The 23,776-nt window shown below is 41.4% G+C and overlaps 1 protein-coding gene and 1 pseudogene across 1 annotated transcript in view; both read right to left on the bottom strand.

Annotated features, from left to right (window-relative positions):
- Positions 1 to 5,902: 5,902 nt before the first annotated feature.
- On the bottom strand, positions 5,903 to 15,192 carry LOC122552620 (annotated as a pseudogene).
- LOC122552619 (endoplasmic reticulum membrane-associated RNA degradation protein-like) overlaps positions 14,515 to 23,776 on the bottom strand; it is a 55,351-nt gene continuing 46,089 nt past the window's right edge. The window contains exons 17-18 of the transcript XR_006312431.1: positions 21,612 to 21,717; positions 14,515 to 15,427 (exon numbers count right to left, since the gene is read on the bottom strand). The gene's annotated coding sequence lies outside the window, so the exon portion shown is untranslated. The remainder of the gene's footprint in view (positions 15,428 to 21,611; positions 21,718 to 23,776) is intronic.

Below are 23,776 nucleotides of genomic sequence, written 5' to 3'. Positions count from 1 at the left end.
CTTTGTCCACAAGGTATTAGAGATAGATAATAGATAAGTCCTCTCGGCCGGATGGGATTTATCCTAGGATTCTCTGAGAAGCCAGAGAGGAGATTGCAGAGCCTTTGGCTTTGACCTTTATGTTTCATTGCCTACAAGAATAGTGCCAGAAGACTGGAGGACAGCAAATGTTGTCCCCTTGTTCAAGAAGGGGAGTAGAGGCAAACCTGGTAATTATTGACCAGTGAACCTTACTTCGGTTATGGGTAAAGTGTTGGAAAAGGGAAGGGATTTATAATCACCTAGAGAGGAATAAGTTGATTCGGGATAGTCAACATGGTTTTGTGAAAGGTAGGTCATGCCCCACAAACCTTATTGAGTTCTTTAAGATGGTGACCAAACAGGTGGATAAGGGTAAAGCAGTTAATGTGGTGTATTTGGAATTCAGTAAGGTGGTTGATAAGGTTCCCCATGGTAGGCTATTGCACAAAATACGCAGGCATGGGATTGAGGGTGATTTAGTGGTTTGGATCAGAAATTGGCTAGCTGAAAGAAGACAGAGGATGGTGATTGATGGGAAATGATCATCCTGGAATTCAGTTACTAATGGTGTACCGCAAGGATCTGTTTTGGGTCCAGTGCTATTTGGCATTTTTATAAATGACCTGGATGAGGGCGTAGAAGGATGGTTTAGTAAATTTACAGTTGATGGTGGAGTTGTGGACAGTGACAAAGGATGTTGTAGGTTACGGAGGGACATAGATAAGCTGCAGAACTGGGCTGAGAGATGGCAAATGGAGTTTAATGTGGAAAAGTATGAGGTGATTCACTTTGGAAGGAGCAACAGGAATAAAGAGACTGGGCTAATGGTAAGATTCTTGGTAGTGTAAATGAGCAGAGAAATCTCAGTGTCCATGTACAAAGATCCTTGAAAGTTGCCACCCAGGTTGTTAAGAAGGCATATGGTATGTTAGCTTTTATTGGTAGAGGGATTGAGTTTTGGAACCATGAGGTCATGCTGCAGCTGTACAAAACTCTGGTGTGGCTGCACTTGAAGTATTGTGTACAGTTCTAGCCACTGCTTTATAGGAAGGATGTGGAAGCTTTGGAAAGGGTAGAGAGGAGATTTACTAGGATGTTGCCTGGTATGGAGGGAAGGTCTTATGAAGAAAGGCTGATGGACTTGAGGCTGTTTTTGTTAAAGAGAAGAAGGTTGAGAGGTGACTTAATAGAAGCATATAAAATAACCAGAGGATTTGATAGATTGGACGGAGAGAGCCTTTTTCCTCAGATGGCGATGGCTAGCACGAGGGACATAGCTTTAAATTGAGGGGTGATAGATATAGGACAGATATCAGAGTTAGTTTCTTTACTCAGAGAGTAGTAGGGGTATGGAACACACTGCCTGCAACAGTAGTAGACTCACCAACTTTAAGGGCATTTAAATGGTCATTGGATAAACATATGGATGATAATGGAAAAGTGTAGGATAGATGGGCTTCAGGCTAGTTCCACAGGTCGGCACAACATCAAGGGCCGAAGGGCCTGTACTGCACTGTAATGTTCTATGTTCTATATTCTATTGCTTCCACTTCAACAGGAGAATTGTGTCCTGTTCTTGGCTCCACAGTTTAAGAAGGATGTGAGCCTGCTATTATTTAAATAAGTTTTGGGCTGTTCTCCTGAGAGAAATAAAGAATTGGCAGCTATGATGTTGTGAGTATCACACAGACCTGACAGCAGGGGATCAGGGCTGGGAACTAAATATTCAAGGATACATGTCCTATTGAGAGGACAGACAGATGGCAAAAGGAGTTGGGATTGCCTTCTCAGTAAGAAAGTGATAGCAAGAAGTGGTAGAGAGTCAGAAATCTTAGAATCTGTCCGGGTAGAGTTGAGGAACCGCAAAGAAAAGAAAGACTGTAAAGGGAGCTGTATACAGGCCTCCATGAAGTAGTCAGTATGTCGTGAAGAAAATAAATCAAGAGATAGAAAATGCAGATTAAAAAGGCACTATTACAATAATCACAGGGGACTTCAATATGTAGAGGAACTGGAAAAATCAGGTTGGTACCAGATTTCAAGAAAAATAATTCATAGAATATCTACGAGATTGTTATTTGGAGCAGCTTGTGGTAGGGCCCAATAGGGAACCGAAAATGTGTTGGAGAAGGGCTCATGCCCAAAACGTCGATTCTCCTGCTCCTTGGATGCTGCCTGACCTGCTGCGCTTTTCCAGCAACACATTTTCAGCATCTGCAGTCCTCACTTTCTCCCCCAATAGGGAACCGGCAACTCTAGATTGGGTGATGTGTAATAAGGTAGACTTGATTAGGGAGCTTAAGGTGGAGGATCCCCAAGGGGTCAGTGACCATAATATGTTAGAATTCACCTCACAGTTTGAGAAGGGGATACTGGAATCAGAGGTAATGGTATTACAGTTGAGTAAAGGTAATTACAAAAACATGAGGGAGGAGCTGGCCAGAGTTGATTGGAAGGGGTGATGGTGGAGCAGCAATGGCAGGAGTTTCTGGAGGTATTTCAGGAGGCACAGCAGAAATTCATTGCAAGGAAGAAGAAACATACTAAGGAGAGATTGAGGTAACCATAACTGACAAGGGAAGTCAGGGACAACATAAAAACAAAAGTCAAAGCATATAATGTGGTGAAGATTAATGGGAAGCCAGAGGATTGGGAAGCCTTTACAAACCAACAGAGGATAACTAAAAAAGGAATAAATTGGGAGATAAGGAAATATAAGAAGATTGCAAGAGTTTTTAGAGGCAAGAGTAGACATTACACCATTAGAAAATGAGGCTGGAGAAGTAGTAATGGGGAACTAAGAAATAGCAGAGGAACTGAATAGGTACTTCGCATCAGTCATCACAGTGGAAGACACCAGCAGCATATCTGAACTTCAAAAGAGTCTGGGGCAGAGGTGAGTGTTGTGGCCATCATTACGGAGAAGGTGCTGGAGAAGCTGAAGGATCTGAAGGTGGATAAATCGCCTAGACTGGATGGACTACACCTAGCGTTCTAAAGGAGTTAACTGAGAAGATTGTAGAGCCATCGGTGTTGATCTTTCAGGAATCACTGGAGTAAGGGAGTGTCCTACACTACTGAAAAATGAGGAAAACTGTTTCAGAAGGGTGGGAGGCAGAAGACTGGAAAATATAGGCCAATCATCCTGACCTCAGTCATTGGTAAGACTTTAGAATTCATATTAAGGATCTGTGTGTGGAATATTTGGAAGCACATGGTAAAATAGGGTTGAGCCGCATGGTTTTGTCAAGGGGAGGCCATGCCTGACTAAACTGTTAGAATTCTTCTGAGGACTAAGCAAGATGAACAAAGGAGAGCCAGTCAACATGATCTATTTGGATTACCAGGCCTTTGACACATGCGCACAGGAGGCTGCTAAATCAGATGAGTCCATGGTGTTAGGTGCAAGGTGTAGGCATTAATAGAGGACTGGCTAACTAGCAGAAGGCAGAGAATAGGGATAAGGAGGCTTTTTCAGGGTGGCAGCCAGTGATTATTGCAATTCTGCAGGGATCAGTTGTGGGACCACAACTATTCATATTATGGGTGAAAGAAACGAGGGCACTGTTACTTAGTTTGCAGATGACACAGTGATAGGTGGACAGGTAGTGTTGAGGAAGTGGGAAGGCTGCAGAAGGACTTGGACAGGCAAAGAAGAGGTAGATGGAATACAATGTTGGCGCAGTACTTTGGTAGGAAGAATAAAAGCATAGGCTATTTTTTAAATGGGGAAAGGCTTTGGAAACCTGAAGCACAAAGGGACTTGAGAGTCTGAGTTCAGGATTGTCTGAAGATTAACATGCTCGTTCAGCTGGCAGTTAGGGAGACAACTACAATGTTAGCATTCATTGCAAGAGGACTAGAATACAAAAGCAGAGATGTACTGCTGATGCTTGTAAGGCTCTGGTCAGACAGCATTTGGAATATTGCGAGCAGTTTTGGGCCCTATACCCGAGGAAGGATGTGCTAGCCCTTGGAGAGAGCCCAGAAGAGGTTTACAAGAACAATCCCAGGAATTGAGGGGCTTATCATATAAGAGCAGTTGTAGACTCTGTGTCTGCACTCAATGAAGTTCTGAAGGATGAGAGGGAATCTGATTGAAACTTACAAAATACTGAAAGATCTGGATGTGGAGAAGATGTTTCCATCAGTAGGAGAGACTAGGACTCAAGCGCACAGCCTTAGTGTGAAGAGATGACCTTTTAGAACTGAGATGAGGAGAAAATTCTTCAGCCAGGTAGTGGTTAATCTGTGGAACTCATTGTTGCAGAAGGCTGTGGAGCTCAAGTTATTGAGTGTATTTAAGACAGAGATAGACAGGTTTTCGATGAGTAAGGGGATCAAAGGTTACAGGAAAAAAGCAGGAGAATGCAGTTGAGAAACATAACAGCCATGATTGAATAGGCCGAGTGGCCTAATTCTGCTCCTAATCCTACGGTCTTATCTAACATCTGTGGGTAGGGAAATTAAGTTAACATTTCAGTGATCTGTAATCTTTCATCAGATTAGTCAAAAATTACAATTATAATTTGTTTTGAACAGGTGCAGGGATTGGCAGTGGGTTTGTGTGGATAAGGCGAAAGGAAGAACAAAAAGGAAGGTCTATGATAGTGTGGAGAACAGGAGAGAGTAAGTGACTAAGAATCAAGTTTCAAGGTCAAAGAGAGTAGGAATTGGGACAAATTAAGGAATAAAAGATGTGTCCAGAGAGTGGTGATCATTGTAGTTTGACCATACAGTAGAAGAAACATGAGAGAGAGGAAAAGAAGACAACACTGAATTCTGGTAGAGACTGGGATTTAAAATTATTGAATGCAAACTTGTTTGATTCAAGAAGGCTACCCAGTCGAAGGACTGAGGTGTTATTCCTCAAGCTTGTGGTTGCTTCAGTGGAACACAGTGGCAGGCTGAGGACAGAGATGTCAGCGTGGGAGCAAGGTGAAGAATTTAAATAGCAAGCAATAAGAACACTTGTCACAATACTTGCCGACTGAATGGAGGTACTCTGCAAAGTGGTCAGCAGGTCTGTGCTTGATTTGTGAGTGAAGCTAAACAAGAGCACAGGGCTAAGGTGACGCATAGATTATGAATCCTGCTCCATTATTCCAGAGTATTAGGTGCTTTTCCATTGCATAGAGCTCCCAATCCCCTGAATATGTCCCATGAAATATACATGAAGCAGCTTATTGTCTTGGCCTGTAGCTGATGGAAGTGTGATTGTTCACTAGTCAGTCTGGAAATAAAATCTTTGGCAGACAGAGTGGATCATGGCACCCTGACTGTCAGCATGCAGGCATTACTGAGGACATTACATGAACTGCTTGTAATGAGCATGAATGAGAATGTGTCCATTAATAATTGAGGTCTTCTATTTGATCAGAACAAATAAACCCAGGTGATACTGTCAGATGCATGAGAGTTGGGATGTTACCATTGAACCACTTCCCAGGGTCTCTAATGTCACGTCAACCAGCTCGGCTAACCTTTCCACAGAAGTTTCCCGAGCCTGTGGGATTTTGAAATTTGGGTCATCGTGTTTGGTTTTACAATGCATTTCAAATCAATATTTAACAACAGGTAGCAAGCAGCTGGTTAACATTTTATGACTTTAATTTATCATGAACTTCTCTTGTATGAAACAATTTACATTTATAAAGCATCTTTAATGTCATAAATTGGCCCACAGCAAATTACAGGGAAGTGGCTATTTGGCTGGTGCTGTATCAGTAGATAATAAAGTAGATAGCCAAAAGCTTGGTGAAAGAAGCAGGTTTTAAACAGTTACTCAAAAAAGCAGAGAGAAGTGAAAGGTGGAGAGTTTTAGAGAGGAAATTCTCAAGCTTAGAACTCTAGCATAACCACCAATGTTGGGAATATAATGGGGGAATATTTTACTGTTAGAAATTAGCTTTATTGCTTGTTCAAATTACTTGCCAGCTAGCAGGATGCTATCATATCTTTGCTGAAATTGCCTCATTGGAAATCTTGTATTTTGAACCAATTCACCTTTTTATCAGAAATACTGAAACCAAGCCATTCCATGACCACATAGATATCTAGACCATACGTTCCAATACTAAAATCATACTTGATGCCAAGATGAAAGTGCTTCTGGATTCCAAAACCAAAGTTTCCAGTGTTACAGAAGCCTCTTCCTCAGTCATATTCCTGAACATTTAGACCTTCCTCTGAACTTTTCTCAGCTCTGGCACCTCAAATTCTGCAATGAATAGCAATCTTCTCATTGTTTCTAACACCAAGTACCAAACGGCATAGCAAGCTCTGGAGAACACTGGGGTCTGGCAAGTGATTTGCTCCCAACACTTTAGCAACTCTGGTGAATCTGTCACCACGTTCACTGTACTGATATTCAGACGTAGCTTCCTAATGAGGAGATCACACAAAGGATTTTCTCTCTTTTCAACCACCATTCCCGCAGCAGCTCAACAGTGTAAACCAAATTCATTTTGAGCTTGTAGGTTTTAATGAATGGCTTGAACTCACCATTTGCAATAGCTGAAAACTGAACTCAGGTTAACTGCTTGGAAGGCAGCTATGCTCACCACAGGACCACCATGCCAGAAATAGCACAGAATCTCACAGGAATGTGGGACTGCAATTGGCAGAAGTAGGGTGAGGCAAAGTGGGATATGAAAACTAAGCACACAATCATGCGATTCTAGAATATTTCTAACACAAAGATCCGGTGATCTCAACAGCAGCACCATTCTAAACTGGTGACAGCCTTCTCTTGAAACCTAGTCAGGGAAGATTCAGAAAGGTGATGGGCTCCCCTGCCAGCTAATCTAGGGTATCACTGAGTGCACAGGATGCCAGCAACAAAAAGTTTTATTTGTATAGCACCTTTAATGCATTTAAACAACTTAAGATGTTTCACAGGAGCCTTATGAGGCTACAGCCACATGGGTCAAAAACAGTGGCGCTGGAACAGGCACAGCACGTCAGGCAGCATCCGAGGTGCAGAGAGTCAATGTTTCGGGCTTCAGCTGTTCATCAGGCTGAAACATCAAATCTCCTGCTCCTTGAAAACTGCCTGACCTGCTGTCCTTTTTCCAGTGCCACACTCTTTGACTCTGACTCTCCAGCATCTGCAGTCCTCACTTTCTCCTATAGCCACATGAGTTAATATGAGCTAAATGGCTAACAATGTAGTCAGTCAGGTAGATTTTAAGAATGTTGAGGTGGATATGTAGGAGGGTTTGCTCATATGGACGGGAGAGTTCCAGGTCTTATGGCCAAGGTAGCTGAGGGATTTCTCAATGGCCAGTCTAAAATCTACCAATAATGACGACCTGGCTGATGAGGTCATTCCAAGTGCAGAGAAAGGGTGACAAGTATGGATGAATACAACAAGTCATCACAAACGTGATAAGATGAGAGGGGAGAGGAGAAAAGCGTATAAGACATTTCAGAAGTGAAGGAAGTAAAATAAAATGAATTGCATTTTTAAAAAAATGGGATTTGGGCATCTGTTTCCTTTCTCTAATTGTTCTTAAACTTAATGGTTTGAGAGAAGTTCAGGAGTCAATCACATAGCTGTGTGTCTGATGTTCATGTCTAGGCTAGACAATGACAGCAAACTTCCTTCCCTAAATCAAGTAATGATATTTGCAATGGTCACTATTATTGAGAGTAGCTTCATTTTCCTGGTTTATTAATGGAATTGAAATTCTACATAGTTGACTTGAACCTATGTCCCCAGATCATTAGACTGAACCTCTGGGTTATCAGTCAAGTGACATTACTACTATGCCATCATGTCCCTTAAATATAGTGTCTGTAGTTATAATTATACAGTGCCTCTGCATGTACTGACACACCATGTCCATTTACAATATTTTCACAAATCAATTAAACACAATTGCTAAGCCCTTTAAAATCAGATTGAACGTTTTTCATTTTTTTAATTGTGGTTTTGCAGCTGGCTACAGTTATGTCTCTGTAAATGAGTGTGAGATGATGAAACATTAGCACATTCAGTCTGACAGTCCTCTACTCAATGGCATTATCCTGTTTATTTAAAATAAAAGATGGAACAGCTTTGACCTTCCAGATGTCCCAAAGTGCTTTACAGCCAATGAAGTGCTTTTGAGATTGCAGACACTCCCAGTCATAAGAGTCATAGGGTCATACAGCATGGAAACAGACCCTTTGGCCCAACTCATCAATGCTGACCAGGTTTCCAAAGCTGAACTGGTCCCATTTGCTTTTATTTGGCCCATATCCCTCTAAACCTTTCTTATCCATGTCCTGTCCAAATGTCTTTTAATTGTTGTAATTTACTTTCCCCTACCACTTTCTCTGGCAGCTAGTTCCATATATGCACCCTCCTCTGTGTGAATAGGTTCCCCCTCAAGTATCTTTTAAATCTTTCTCCTTTCACCTTTAACTAGTTTTGAACTCTCCTACCCTGAGGAAAAGACCTTAGCTATTCACATAATCTATGTCCCTCTATACAGGCACCCCTCAGCCTTCTATGCTCTCGGGGAAAAAAAGTCCCAGCCTCTCCTTATAACTCAAACCCTCCAGTTTCGGTAACATTCTTGTAAATCTTTCTGCACTCTTCCGAGTTTAATAACATTCTTCTAATACAGAGCAACCAGGATTGTACGCAATACTCCACTTCTGGCCTTACCAATGTCTTGCACAGCTGTAATTTGACGTCCCAACTCCTATACTCAATGTTCTGACCAATGAAGGCAAGTGTGCCAAATGGCTTCTTCAAGACCCTGTTTACATGTGACAGCACTTTGAAGGAACTATGTCCCTGTTCCCTTCGGTCTCTTTGTTTGGCAGCACTCTCCAGGGCCTGATCATTAACTGTGTAAGTCCTATGAAGGCTACCGAAGAAAATGTCAGGAGCACTTGAGAAACCACAGTGCAAAAAGAATCAAGAGTTTCAGAAGCGGAGGGCAAAAACATTTAACAAGGAAGGGAAAAGATTAAGGGTGTGTTTGGGTTGGGCAATATTAATAAGCATATGTGTTAACGTGTGAAAACCGTCTTATTTCTGAGGTGGCTTCATAATATAGTTTGTTAACTTCAGACAGGAGACGGGACCCTTTCATCTCAGTTGGGTCTGTTTAAGACATTGCTGTCTACTTGTGAACCTGTAGCAAAAGGTATTCCTTCATGGACAAGGTGTTAACTGTTCTCGGTGCTTAATATTCCACGATGCTTCCTCCTCATATTTCAGGAGCTGTCTGTGTTACATCATGCCCCACTGGGCCATTCTGTCAGTCCCATTCATTTAATTAGCTAATTACAACCTGCTGACACTAAACACTGAATACGGTGTTCAGAGGAAGATTTTTTTCAATTCAAATATTATTTAGCCCCAGTGAACATCTGATATCGTTCCCTGAGGGTAGTGTGTGGTAATTGGTCCCTCCAACACAGAGAGGCCCTTGCTAATCTGCTTTGAGTTTTGGCAGAGTGTTGCCATCTGTCATTGCTTGTGTAGTCAGATTGCATAGCAATGCAGTGACGGAATGATTGGTAGATAGCTGATGTCTGGGAGATTGTTGGTTTTACAGCGCAAACAACAACAATCTATATTTACATAGCGCTTTTAACGTCAAATGACCACAGGCACTCCAAAAGAGTGTTGTAAGGTAGGATTTGACACCAAGCCACAGAAAGCAATATCAGGGCAGATGGCCACAAGTTTGGTCAAAGAGGAGGAGCATCTTAAACAGAAGCCAGGGAGGTTTAGACATGGAATTAGAGTTTTCTACTAAGGCGGCTTAAAGCACCAACTGTGTACGATTTAAAATGAGGGATACACAAAAATTAGACCAGCACAGATAATCATAGAATTGTTATGGTGCGGAAAGGGACCATTTGGCCCACTGTGTCTGTACCAGCTCTCAGAATAAGCATCATGACATAGAGATATTCACCCTATCTTTTCCCTGTAACCCTGCAGATTATCCCTATTCAAATTATCCCCCAATGCTCTCCAGAGTGCCTTGATTGAACCTGCCTCCATCACCCTTCCAGGCAGAACACTCCAGACCTAAACAACTCGAGAGAGAGAGAGAGAGAGAGAGTGTGTGTGTGTGTGCATGTGTGCGTGTGTGAGTGAGAGAGAGAGAGAGAGAGAGTGAGAGAGAGAGTGTGTGAGAGAGAGAGAGAGAGACAGAGACGGTGTGTATTGTCTGGTGTGGCAAATTCTGCAGGAAGGTCATGAGGATGAGGTGAGAACATTTACTCTTGTCAAATAGGATGTCAATTGTCACTTTGATAAGAGCCGCAATGTGCTAGAGCAGATCGCAGCTTTAACAGATTCAAATTTGGAGTTCCATGAATTTGATGGACATGAATTTGGGAAGCAATCAAGGACTTTGGAGAGGAGGGTGAGGTTCTGGATTGGTTTGTTATTTTGAGGAGTGGGTGAAGCAGCAGAGGAGAGTAACTGAAGAGAAAACCACTAACGTTGGGACCAGGAGGGGAAATTGAATGGTCAACAGTTTAGTGGGACTAGGGTCAAGGGTCTCATGGACAAGATGAGCTAAGCTAGATCATGAGAGGAGATAGGAAAGAAACTAGAAACGAGAGCCAGGAGAGGAAGTTTGGCTGGATAGGCTAGTGGAGGGGAGAGATAGGGCAGAGGCACTTGATCCTTGTGATAAAGAAGTTCATAAATTCCTTGTGGTTGTTGTTAGAGGTGAGCACTGAAGAGAGGGGCCTTTAAGAAGATGGTTTTGCAGTGCAGAAAATAAACCAGGGGCATATATCTTTGTATTCGAGAATGAGACTGGAAAAGTGAGCAGCTTCAGCAGATGACAGCAGAACCAGACGATGCTTCATGTGGATCAGCCAGACCTGACAGTGAATGACTAAAGCAGTTGCCCACTATAGTTGATATCCCTTGGAACTGAATGAAAGCCACAATAGGGAAACGAGCTGAGAGAAAGTGAGGACTGCAGATACTGTAGAGTCAGCGTCAAGAAGTGTGGTGCTGGAAAAGCACAGGAAATCGGGCAGCATCCCAGAGAAAGGGCCAGAAATAAGGGTTTGACTGGGAACTAGGGAAATAAAGGGTGGTGGTAGAGTTAAGCAAATGACTTAGCTGCAGAAATTGGGAAGGCAATGGCCCTAGTGGTATTATCATTGGACTATCAACCGAAGAGACTTAGGTAACATTCTGGGGAACTGCATTTGAATTATCACGATGACAGCTGGTGGAAGTTGAATTTATTATAATTTGGAATTCAAAGTGTATCATCATGACACTGTTGTTAATTGATTGAAAACCCCCACACCTGGTTCACTAATATTCTTTAGGAAAGGAATCTGCCATCCTTAACTGATCTGGCTTACATGTAACTGCAGATCCATAGCTAATATGAGAGACTCTTAACTGCCCTCTGATCAATTAGGGATGGATGATAAACACTGGCTTAGCCAGTGATGCCCAAATCCCGAGAATAAATTAAAAATCATATATTGTGTGAACGGAGGCTGGTGCAATCTTGAAGGGACAATTCTAAATGAATTGGGAGATCATATTTTTCCAGGGGCGGAATCAGAATTGAGAGGGAAGAGGTGGATGTGGTATGGTACATGGTGAATGGTACAAAAATGTGGTCAGAGATTACCTTAATCTGTGATTAATATTGAACTTTTGTTTGGTTGGATGGTGCATTTTATTTCATCCCTAGGGGTGAAAGACATACCCCAACACAACACAGAAGTGAAGGTCTTTTTTAAAAAATTATTTATGGGATGTGAGTGTCGCTGGCTAGGCAGTGTTTGTGGCCTGACCCTAATTGCCAGAGAGCAGTTGGGAATCAACCACATTGCTGTGGGTCTGGAATCACATGTAGCCCAGACCAAGTAAGGACAGCAACTTCCTTCTTTAAAGGACATTAGTGAAACAGATGGATTTTTCTGACACCAAAAGAGAAAATGCTGGAAAATCTCAGCAGGTCTGGCAGCATCTGTAAGGAGAGAAAAGAGCTGACGTTTCGAGTCTAACTGACCCTTTGTCAAAGCTAAAAAAAAAGGAGAAATAAGGAGGTATTTATACTAAACTGAGAGAAGGTGAGTCATGGCTCCAGAAGCAAAGGTAGCAATAAAGAGGTGATAATGACAGTGCATCGAGAGATTATAGGGATAAAAGCAAATTACTACGGATGCTGGAATCTGAAGCCAAAAGAGAAAATGCTGGAAAATCTCAGCAGGTCTGGCGGCATCTGTAAGGAGAGAAAAGAGCTGATGTTTCGAGTCGAACTGACCCCTTGTCAAAGCTGATTATAGGGAGATTAGGAGCTGTGAATGACCAAGGCTGAAGCCAGTGCTATGTGACAAAATATGTGGGGGATGGAGAGGGATGGGTGAAGCAGAGGCAAAATGGAAAACAGGGGAGAAGGGTAGCAAAGAGGGAAGAGGAGAGGAAAAAGGTGATGAGAGAGTGGGGAGTGAGAGAAAGAGAGACAATCAAGAAATAAGAGGTACAGAACAGTGAAAAAAAAATAAAAAAAGATAAATTAAATAAATGAAATAAAATTACGGAGTAGAATAAAAACAGAGGGGTCGAGATTGAATTTTTCTGACAATGGATTCATGGTTGTGAATAGATTCTTAATTCTAGATTTTTTTTGTTAAAAATGTTTTGAAATCTTTTACAAAAGCAACTATTACAAAATGATAGAGAGGTAGTACAACAGTGTCATATCACAATACTATTAATAATAAACTACCTATTATTACTTACCAGAACAAACATATGTACTTAACTTAATTTAACTCTTACTTAATTTGATTGTAGTTTAGTTTAAGTTGAATTCAAGTTAAATTAAATTAAATCGCATTATTCTATTTCACTCACTGCACCTCCGTTAAAGCTCCCACCCCTGAAAGCACCTGCCATTGTACCTGTATTTTCCCAGCTTCCCCCTCCCAGGGGCCGCCTAGTCTGACTCCCACGGCTATACCACGGCCCTGGTTAATATTGCGTCTATATAGTTTAGAAAGGGCTGCCATGTCTCATAAAACTGCTCCATTTTGTGGTGCACCATTTTTGTGAGGTAGTCTTGTGGGAGATGCTCCATCCTGTGCCATCCCAAAGACCTGGGGGTTTTTCTGACATCCAATTCATTAGAATGTTCTTCCTCACACAGTGCATAAGAATGTTACACAACCTCTTCCCATGTTGCCCCAGAGAGGGCAAGTTTGGCAAGCCCAGGAGAAGAAATACCAGATCCATCTTGACTTCAATTCCCAGGATTTCCTTACTATGGCACTCCAGTATCTCTGGACCTTGTAACATGACCAAAAGCAGTGTGTAAGAGTGCCTATATAATTTTACATTTGGGACATCCTGCAGACACTCCTCTCTTGAACTTAGCTGCCTCTCTGGTGCCATGTGAGCCCTGAGTAAATTTCAAGTTTTTAGTGAATTCATATTCCACCATCTGCCATGGCGGGATATGAATTTGGGTCCCCAGAACATTACGTGGTCTCTGGATTAACAGTCCATTGCCACCCCTGTTGATTTTCCAATCAACTCCCATAGCAAAACACTCCCCTCTGTCAATTAGGCTCAATGGTGAGATTGTGGAAGAAGTCGTCCGTTTTCTGTATCTTAGGAAGCCTCTGCTTGTTGAAGAGAGACACAGGTGATGAAATTTATTATTGCCTCCAATGTTCCAGCACAGCCTTTGATGACTGAAGAATACAGTATTTGAGGACCTGGGTCTTAAGCTTGAGACCAAAGTCATGGTTTATCAGTCATGTGATCAACACCTCAAACTAGAAATGGCTGCCTTTGCAAGATACTCCAAATGAAGCTGCAAGAAAGGCAGTCCCAACAGCAGGATCTCTTCCAAGCCAAACTGGCCAGCATGGAGGCATTTCTCAGACAAAACCTAATGGTAATGTCATGTCAAGTGCATGCCTGATACCAAACCCCTAATGCATTTGGGAGACAGTGAGGTCTGCAGATGCTGGAGATCAGAGTTGAGAGTGTGTTGCTTTGATCTGTTCAGAGTTGATTTCTGCAGGAGATTCTAAGGGAATGTCTTTGAAGCATCTTTGAAGAGATCAAACATCTTACTGAAGTCATGAGTGAACCTGGCTTGTGACCGAACCAAAATAGCTATGGTTTCTTTGGCATGGAACCGAACACTGTGTTTGTGTTCCTGATAGTCTTTCCAACATAATGTTGAGGCAGTGGAAGGAGCTCGCCAATGACCTGGCCACTTGGCCTGTGGCTACGCCTGCAAATTGTGCAATTGTCACTCATCTCTAAACCCATCCCACCGGAGTGGAGACAAGTCACCATCAATCCCCAGGGACTGCTTTAGAAGAAGAATGATAAGCTGTTATATGGTTCATCCTCTGACTTTTATTTAATGAATTAAATTGAAATTGTGCAAAATATTTTTGTGTAAGCTGACTGGTAATTAATAAAATTAGAAAATAAACCAAATTGTGAAGGAGAAAATTACAGAAAAAGAAAACAGTTGGCTGGTGGGGAAGAAGTATAAGGACACAATCAACTGACACAATACACGCTTTTATAAGGACATACCTTTATCAATTCTAGCTGCTGTCTGTACTATCCTTCTTGTATGAAGATATATAAGGTGGCTAATGGAAGCTAGATTTACAAGCTAAAAGAAAGGTCTCGCCCATAATGGGCAGGGAATTTTAAGAAGGGTTTATTGTATATGTTAAACTATAACATTTTTCATGAGACAGCTCATAAATTATAGTGGTAATACTCCCAAGATGAATGTTAGAGAATGAAATTCCTTTGTTATTTTTACTGCAATTTATTTTAAAGGAAGTTTCACATGATGCATTCAAAAGTTCACCTAGCAATATCTGTACACAATTTCAAAGTCTCAATGTTATACATCAGAACAGCAGGATTCTTTTTAATCTAACAAAGTTCAGTGAGGATACAGCACAGAGACAGATTAAGTATCGAGTTCCATTTAACAGTCAACCTCAGTTGATTATAAAATAATGACAATTACTTTCCTCCAACAGCCAGACCCTCCAAAAGCATCGAAGAAAAATAACTGGTTGAATGGAACAGTCAGCAAGGTGTTTATATTTGAAAATTCATGATTGTGTCTAGTTATGAAAAGGTTCTCATAGTCGCTTAGCATGAACATTACCTTTCTTCTGCGCCATGTACTGACTGATGTACATGATGCATATCTTAGCAGGTCAGTGATCCCTTCATTAAGAACAGGTGACATCCGATGTTTTGTGTTTTTAAATGGTTGCACAATGTATTCAGTATCATTAGATCTAATTACACCCCTGGTTAATTATACAACATGATTATTTACAACAGCTACATTGCTTGCTGAATTCCCACATTTCCCAGATGTCACAGTTATCTCCATGCTGCATCTCTTCATGTCTGCATTTCAGAGAAAGTCAATGGGAGAGATATCAATGGCAGTTTTGCAGCTTTCTTATTGTCAGCACAACTTCATTCACTGACAACAGCTGGGTGACATAAAAGATGGACTCAACCAACATAAAAGATGTTATTTACTGAATTGATTGGAGACCTAGCATCGAGGTATGAACATTAATGTTCACCTAAACCATTTGAAACATCTATTTTAGTGCCACACTGCAGGTAATAGGTCAACTATACAGATGCTTATAAACAATCACCCAGTTATGTCGGTCAGCTAAGTGCAGTTTTGCATCCCGATATTTACATTAATTGCAGAATTTGGAAGTGGAATGGACAATCACTTTTGAAAGGGTTATGAATTTGATGTAATTTACGTTATTGAATGTCAATGATTCTCCATGGAAGTATTGTATTTGGGCTGGGGGTGCTAATGTTTATATTTTGTCTTTTGTTTTAACCCCCCCCCCAATCTAGTTCGCATGGTATTGGCCAGATGTTGGCTGATCAATAAGATTATTTTTATGGTTGTTCATGGGATGCAACCTTCACTGACTAGATCAATATTTGTTGCTCATAGACTAGTTAAAATCTGCCCAAAGGTCAGGTAAGAGTCCACCATATTGCTTAGCTCAGGAGTCACATGTATGGCAGATTAGGTAAGGAGATCAGTTTCTTGCCTTAAAAGATATTAGTGATCCAGGTGGGTTTTTACAACAACTGACAGTGGTTACATAGTGACCATTAAACCACCTTTTCATTATATTCAAGTTTCATCATTTACCATGACAGGATTCAAACTCCTGTCCCCAGACCATTGGCCAGGCCTATGTTCAGATAACTGGACACAGTAGTCTGATTGCAAGTTGATATAAAAGGTTTAGCATTCTCCTTCCTTAGGAGGTTTCATTGCTGCTCTGTGAAATCCCAGATGTTCATTTCGACCGGCCAAACACAAATAGATCTATTAATATTCATCGCTTATATAAACTACAGTCAGGACCAAATGCCCTAGACCTTTTAGATTTTGAATCTGTTTAGTTTACCTTGAGGATTATTGATTTTAATGGTCAGGAATGGCAAAACAAATTTGAACTAGGTTAGAATGTCAGACATGGTGCAGGTGGTGATGGACTTGCTGCTCTGTTAGCAGGTTGTGTATGCAGGTCTGATCCCAAAGTTTTAACAGGGGGGGTAAATGGTTTCCAGAGGTTCATTGGAATGTAGCTTTAAGTCCACAATTAGAGCAGATAGTTTTATTGAATGGTACAGCAGGGCTCAAGGAGCCAAATGTCCTGCTCCTAAATGACATTTTCATAATAAAGTTGATGCAGTAATGATGGAGTGCTGAACAGTTGGAGGTATTACTTTCAGATAAGGTTCTAAACGGATGCACGATCTCATTTCTGAGATTGACCTAAAATACTCTGTTTCGAAACAGAGCAGCAGACTTCTAACTACGCTCGCCAATATTTGTCCCTTCACTAACAAAATTAAACAAACGAGGTTGGTTGTGGGAGATGTTTATATGCAAATCTTGTGCTCTATTTTCTACAGTTGGACAGAAGGGTCTGTTTCCATGCTGTACATCTCTATGACTATGACTCTATAACATTGCAAAAGTGACTAACTTGCAGGAATTGGTTAGGATTCTTTTGGAGTACTGAGTGCCATTCTGGTCTCCCCTTTATAGCAAAGATGTTGTTAAATTTGAAAGGGATCAAAAAAGATTTATAAGGTGTTGCTGGGATTCAAGCGTTTGAGTTGTAGGGAGAGGCTGACTAGGCTGGGGCTATTTTCCCTGGAATATCGGAAGCTGAGTGGTGACCTTATAGAGTTTTATATAATCATAAGGGGCATAGATAGGGGTGAATAGCCAAGGTCTTTTTCTCAGGATGGGGGAGTCCAATACTAGAGGGCAAAGGTTTAAGGTGAGAGGGAAAATATTTAAAAGGGACTTATGGGACAACATTTTCATGGAATGAGCTGCCAGAGGAAGTGGTGCAGGCTGGTACAATCGCAACATTTAAAAGGCATCTGGATGGTTATGCAAATAGGAAGGGTTTAGAAGGATATGGGCAAATGCTGGCAAATGGGACTAGCTTTATTTAGGATAACTGGTCAGTGTGAACAAATTGGACCGAAGGATCTGTTTCTGTGTTGTACACCTCTATGACAATATGACTTTAGAAAGTATTTCATTGATCCAGAATTTATATTAGCTAGATCTTATTCCTTATCCGTCAGCTGGCCAATAATGGACAAGGTCAATGTGATATTTGGGACTTGGTTGAACAATGTAACCATCTGTCTCCTTAACCAATGCACTTTAATCATGGATGGTGAGGAAGAAGAAAGATATTTTTAATCAACTTGTCAAGGAGTGTTATAACATACTTCGGAGCAGGTGGAACATGAACCTGTGTCTCCTGGCTCACAGGTTGGGACATTTCCACTGCACCACAAGAGCCCTTTGAGGGAGAAAGAAAGAAGTTGAATTAGATTCAAATCAGATGCAGAAAAAAAGGGAAAGAAAAATTCGATTAAGATAAAAAGAGAGAAGACAGAAATAAATACTAAGGAAGTATTTATGATTATGAAAATCTCCAGGAACAATTTACTACTATGGTAATGATTCTCCATGTTTCCACAGTTCAAATTGTTCCTTTTCAGAATTTGAAAGTTTGAGTGGTCACTGTAAGTCCTGACATTAAGTGGGTTGTGATATTATGAAATACCAGCCCTAATTTTCTGTTGTGAGTTTAATTAAGACATAAAACACAAATGCCACAATTTTGTGAAATGTGCAGGTATGTGACGGTGACCAAGGAGGCTATTGGCAGAACACTGCAACTTGTAGTAATTTGCAACTCAAGATGCAAGTCTTTCTTTTGGCAAAAGTTGCCCATTTATTTACATGCCAATACAAGTTTGAGCCATTGAACTGTTGTTTTCCCCACAAATTCTAGGCCAATTCTAGACTGAAAGATCCTAGAAGCCTTAATAACTGTGTGACGTGATCCTGGATTCAGTGGGTTCAGTCTCCTCCACTTAGCAAATTCTTTAAGAACATAACTGAATTAATAGGCAGGCTGGACGGCAAATAGAAATTCCTGTTTGGTGGAGACCCAGACCTTTGGGCTTTTAAATCAGATTAAGGAATGAGTGGAGAATTAACTAGCCTACTTTGCAATTGACTTGGCACTAAAGGTTAGATGGTGTTGATGACAGGAAGGTAGCAGCAAGTAGTTCTTTTTATGTGTGTCTATTCTGGCACTTGCTGACATAACAACATTTATTAAGCATGAAGAGATGAAGCTGAACAGTGAATTACATATATTTTTGAAGTTGTGCTGGATCCCAGAAATAACCTTTCTTTTTATTCATTCATTCACAAGATGTTGGAATTGCTGACTAGGTCAGCATTTATTGCCCATCCTTAAACTGATCAGAGGGCAGTTAGGAGTCAACCACATTGCTGTGGGCCTGGAGTCACATGTGGGCCAAATCAAGTAAAGAAAGCAGGTAGGTTTTGAGAAACAATGGGTAGTGGTTATATGGTTGCCGTTAGGCTAACTTTTAATTTTCGATTTTCTTTTTAAAATTGAATTCAAATTTCACCACCTGTCATAGTGAGAATCAAACTCATCTTCCCAGAACATTAGTCTGGGGCTGTGAATCACTAATGACACTACCACCACCTCCCCTCAATCTAGCAGACTGTATTATGAAACCTTTCTGCTTCCTTCCCTTTATCAACCGTGTTTTTAACTGTGAGAAAGTGAACTGTAATTTGATGCAGTTAAGAATTAGTACAGGTGTCACAGAACAGAAGAAATAGGAACCAAAAGTTCCCGTACAATCCTCAACATCTTCATAAGCTGAGGAGTCAAAAATCTCTGCATCTCAGTCTTGAATATATTCAACAACTGAGCATCCACAGCCCATTGGGGTACAGAACTTCAAAGTTTCACAATCTTCTAAAGACAAGGAAGGCTTCCTTATCTCAGCGTTAAATGGTCAACTTCTTATTCTGACACCATATCCCTGTTCCAGACCTCCAACCAGAAAAAAACACTCCCACCATCTACCTTAGCAAATTCTTCAAGATTTCATGTATTTCAATTTAATCACTTCTCATTCTTTGAAACATAAAAGGGATTGCCCTGCTGTCTTTATCCAGTCGGACCAATATCTGTGAAGGTTACAGGCCCGAAACAACATGGTTTCCCCATAAAGTTGCATAGAACACCCACAGAGCAGTTCAAGTGAGAAGGCCCAAGCCACATGGCAGTCAAAGGTGATTACAACTATTGAACTATTGAGGCCCGTCTGTCCTCTTAAATCATCATCATATTGTGGTTTGTGGGATCTTGCTGCACACATTTCCTACCTTACTTTACTTCAAAAACAAAACTTCATTGGCTGTAAACCAGTTTGGGATTTTTACCTTCACTGTATTACAATGTATTTGCTCAGTTAGACAAGTGGTTGACATCATTTTGGACGAAGACAATGAGGTAGCATGGCTTTTCAATGAGGTTTTACGGTACGCTCTGTTAGAGTGAAGGGCGATAGTGGTGGCACATTGGCAATATCATTAATCTAGTAATCCGTAGCCTTAGGAGAACATGGGTTGAAATCCCAATGTAACAGATGGTGAAATTTGAAATTTTTAAAAATCTGGGACTAAAAGCCAGTCTAATGGCGACCATGTAACCATTGTCAATTTTTGTAAAGACCCATCTGGCTCACTAATGGCCATTCCTTTAGGGAAAGAAATCTACCATCTTCACCTGGTCTGGCCTACCTCTGACTCCAAACCTATTGCAATGGGGTTAATTCTTAACTGCGCTCTGAGCAATTAGGAATGGGCTATAACTTCTGACATAGCCAGTGATGTCTGCATCCCATGAACGAATGAAACAATATGGTGTGGAAGTAAATGATCTAGAATGGCAGAACAGGAGATGATTTACTAATTAGTAATCCTCTGGATTACTAATGTAATCCTATCAATTTGTAAATCCTTCTGACCTACATCAATTGCAGGTGGTTAGAGGAGCAGAAATTCCTGATCAGCCATACAATGGCAAGAACACTTGAGTATTTACCATCACTATATAGTGTCAGGCTAAAACAGACATGTAAAAAGCATGTTGTCACTATAACTCTGACTTTGAGTAAGCCATCACATTCTGTTGTATTTCAGGTCCCCCTTTCTCAAAAGCTCTGTGACATATTTATGCCTGATGATGTGGGAAATAATGAAATAGTTTGAAGTGGAAGAAACGTTTGTGTTGGATCCATTGTTGCACCCATTTTAAAAGTACTGAAAGCATTAAGCAGAGTGACAGCTTATTGTGTTGTGTGCAATCAATGTGAGAAATGTGACTGATAACAAATGCAGTTAGAATAGGAAAAGGAGATAAGCAGGTGGGAGCTAGAGCAGTGTTGCAATTAGATCCCTTTCATACACACTCAACTTGACGCACCTTATCTAGGTGAAACAGTAAGCATGTCGGAGCAAAGAGAGAAATATTAACCAAATCGAATTATGCTTACAATTCTTGTTATCAGACAGAGAAGAATAATTTACAGAATTAATCTAAGTGCACACCTGTTGCCCTGGTAAATGCTTTAATCTCCCTTAACTGCAAAACAAAAAGGCACCCGATTCAAACATTCACCTCACAATTACAAGATTATGAGCAAGTTAAATGTGTAACATTTCAAGGAAGGCTAGTCAGGGGAACGACACAATCATTGTTCTCTTTGCTATGCTTACTACAATAGCTTATATTTTGCATCAATATAAAGTGGTTTCAGAGACAGAGCAATACAGATGAGTCTGAAACATGTCTCTGCTTTCGTTGGCTGTAAATTTGTGAGGTGGCAGAGGTCCTGAATTTTTATAAAATTCGTTTATGGGATGTTGGTGTAACTGGCTGGGTCAGCATTTATTGCACATCCCTAACCTCCTTGAGAAAGCAATGATGAGCCGCCTTCTTGAATCACTGCAGTCTATTTGGTGAAGGGACATCCACAATTTTGTTAAGGAGTGAGTTCCAGGATTTTGACTCTGCAACAGCGAAGGAACAGCAGTATATTTTCAAGTCAGTATGGTAAGTAGCTTGGTAAGAGGAACTTGCAGGTGATGGTATTCCCATGTTCTACTAACCTTATCCTAAATGGTACAGCTTCAGCATGTACAGGTTGCAGTTGAAAGATCCTGGGTGGTTTGATGCAGTGCACCCCCCAGATGTCACAAGGTTGCTACTGTCCATCTGTTGTATAGAAAGCAAATGTTTAAATTGGTGGATGGAGTGCCGATCGCTTTGACCCGAATGGTATTGATCCTTTCGGGTGTTGTTGGAGTTGCATTCATCCAGGCAGGTGTTCCATCATCTCCCACTACTCTGCCCCAACTATTAAACACCTCCTGTTTTATCAGAAGGTCCACTCACGGATCCTCTAGCTCGTGGTTGCTGCATGGATGATTCATCTCATGCCTGCCTGAGGCAAACTGCAGAGATCCACTGCAGCTAATCATGTAGATCCAAGAGTCTGCATGAGCTCCTTGGTTATATTGAGAAAGCTGCACTCTACCAGAGACTCTAGGTCAGGTAATGCTTTCCCTAAGCACAACTCTCAGAGGACTTTTGATATACACAAAGATCCCAGAGAAGTTGGACTAGATTTCACAGCTGAAAACCATGAGGGCTGCTGTCTCAGGGTCCCCTCAGGCTGATGCATTTAGCTTGTTAATAACCTGGTAGCTAAAATTTTTCATTATCCACTCCATAATTTGGGCATCAGATGTGGAAAAGCTTTGGGGGCATTTTCAGCACAGTCATACTGAGGCAATACAGAGCGGAAAGAAAAGTGACCATGCCTCTGGAGTTATAGTTGAATGTGGCAGCAGATTCTGTGGGGTAAGGTGTTACCGGATTCATTCCTTCTATTGACCAACCAGTGTGTACCCTCTACCTGTCTTCACCTATCCCCCTTCACCACCCTGCCCCCACCACTCCTTAATCTGCAGCTCCCCCTATACCTACCCCCCAGTCCTAAATAAGGGTTACACCTGAAACATTGACTTCTCTACCTCCTGATGCTGTCCGGCTTGCTGTGTTCTTCCAGCGTTCTTCCAGCCTCCAGACTGTCTACATAATCCAATTTGGCACATCTAAGCTAACTTCCTTAACAGACAGTAAGCACCATTCTCACCAAAAAGCTGTACTTGGCGTCTTTGTTCTACAGTGGGAGAGCCTTCTGCACATGGACTGTAGGAAAGTAGTTCGCAGCCACTTTTTCAGGACAAAAGACCACCATGGGCCACTGAAAGTTTGCCACATTAGGCTGAGAGAGCACCACGCCAGGCCGGTAGAGGGCCATGTCAGGCCAGGAAACCGCCATAGGCGAAGTGAGGGCTACAGATGCTGGAGATTAAAGTCAAAAGTGTGGTGCTGGGAAAGCACAGCAGGTCAGGCAGCATCTGAGGAACAGTAAATCAATGTTTCGGGCAAAAGCCCTTCATCAGGAGACCACTATGTCACGTCAAGAGAACACTTCCCTGGGTCTGTGCTGAGGCCGGGTATCCAAGGCCAGGAATCTGAGGTCGAGCTAAGGCATGCAGTCCAGAGCAGAGAGGAAAGAAAAAAGAACAAAAAATACACAAAAGATGAAAAACAGGTAAGAAAAAGAAATGTAAGGAGTGGACAAGCTACAATTAAAGCATCCTTCTCTGCTGCCATTTGGAATAATTGCAGTCAACTGTGAACAATGCACGTTTACCTCCTTTCTCGCTGCTTTGCAGACTATTACTCACATCTCCAACATTTTTTTCCTTTCCAGAATTCTTGAACACACTAGCATCTTCCAAATCCATGTCCATCTTTCTTGCAATTCTACATTTGAATCTGTCCAGTCAGGTTCTGCCACAGGACTGAACTGGCTTTAACTATGGTCACAAGTGACATTCTCATCACTACAATGACATTCACTTATTCCTTCTTGTCCCTTTGAACAATTCTGAAGCTTTTGATACGGTCAGAGACAACATCCTACAATCTCTTCTCTCTGTGGTCCACCTCAGTGCTTGGTTCACCCCTATTCGATCATATTCAAAGCATCTACAGCAATGGTTTTTCACCTCTTCCTGGTAAGTACGATATTCCTTCAAGCATCGTTTCTTGGCTCACTCCCGGTCAACTACATGCTGCTTTCGGCCAAATGATCCAAAGACATGGTATCTATTTCCATGTGGAGAAAGTGAGGTCTGCAGATGCTGGAGATCAGAGCTGAAAATGTGTTGCTGGAAAAGCGCAGCAGGTCAGGCAGCAT

Source organism: Chiloscyllium plagiosum, chromosome 9 (assembly GCF_004010195.1).
Source record: "Chiloscyllium plagiosum isolate BGI_BamShark_2017 chromosome 9, ASM401019v2, whole genome shotgun sequence".
Taxonomy (NCBI): domain Eukaryota; kingdom Metazoa; phylum Chordata; class Chondrichthyes; order Orectolobiformes; family Hemiscylliidae; genus Chiloscyllium; species Chiloscyllium plagiosum.
This window is presented reverse-complemented; position numbering and strand designations above follow the sequence as displayed.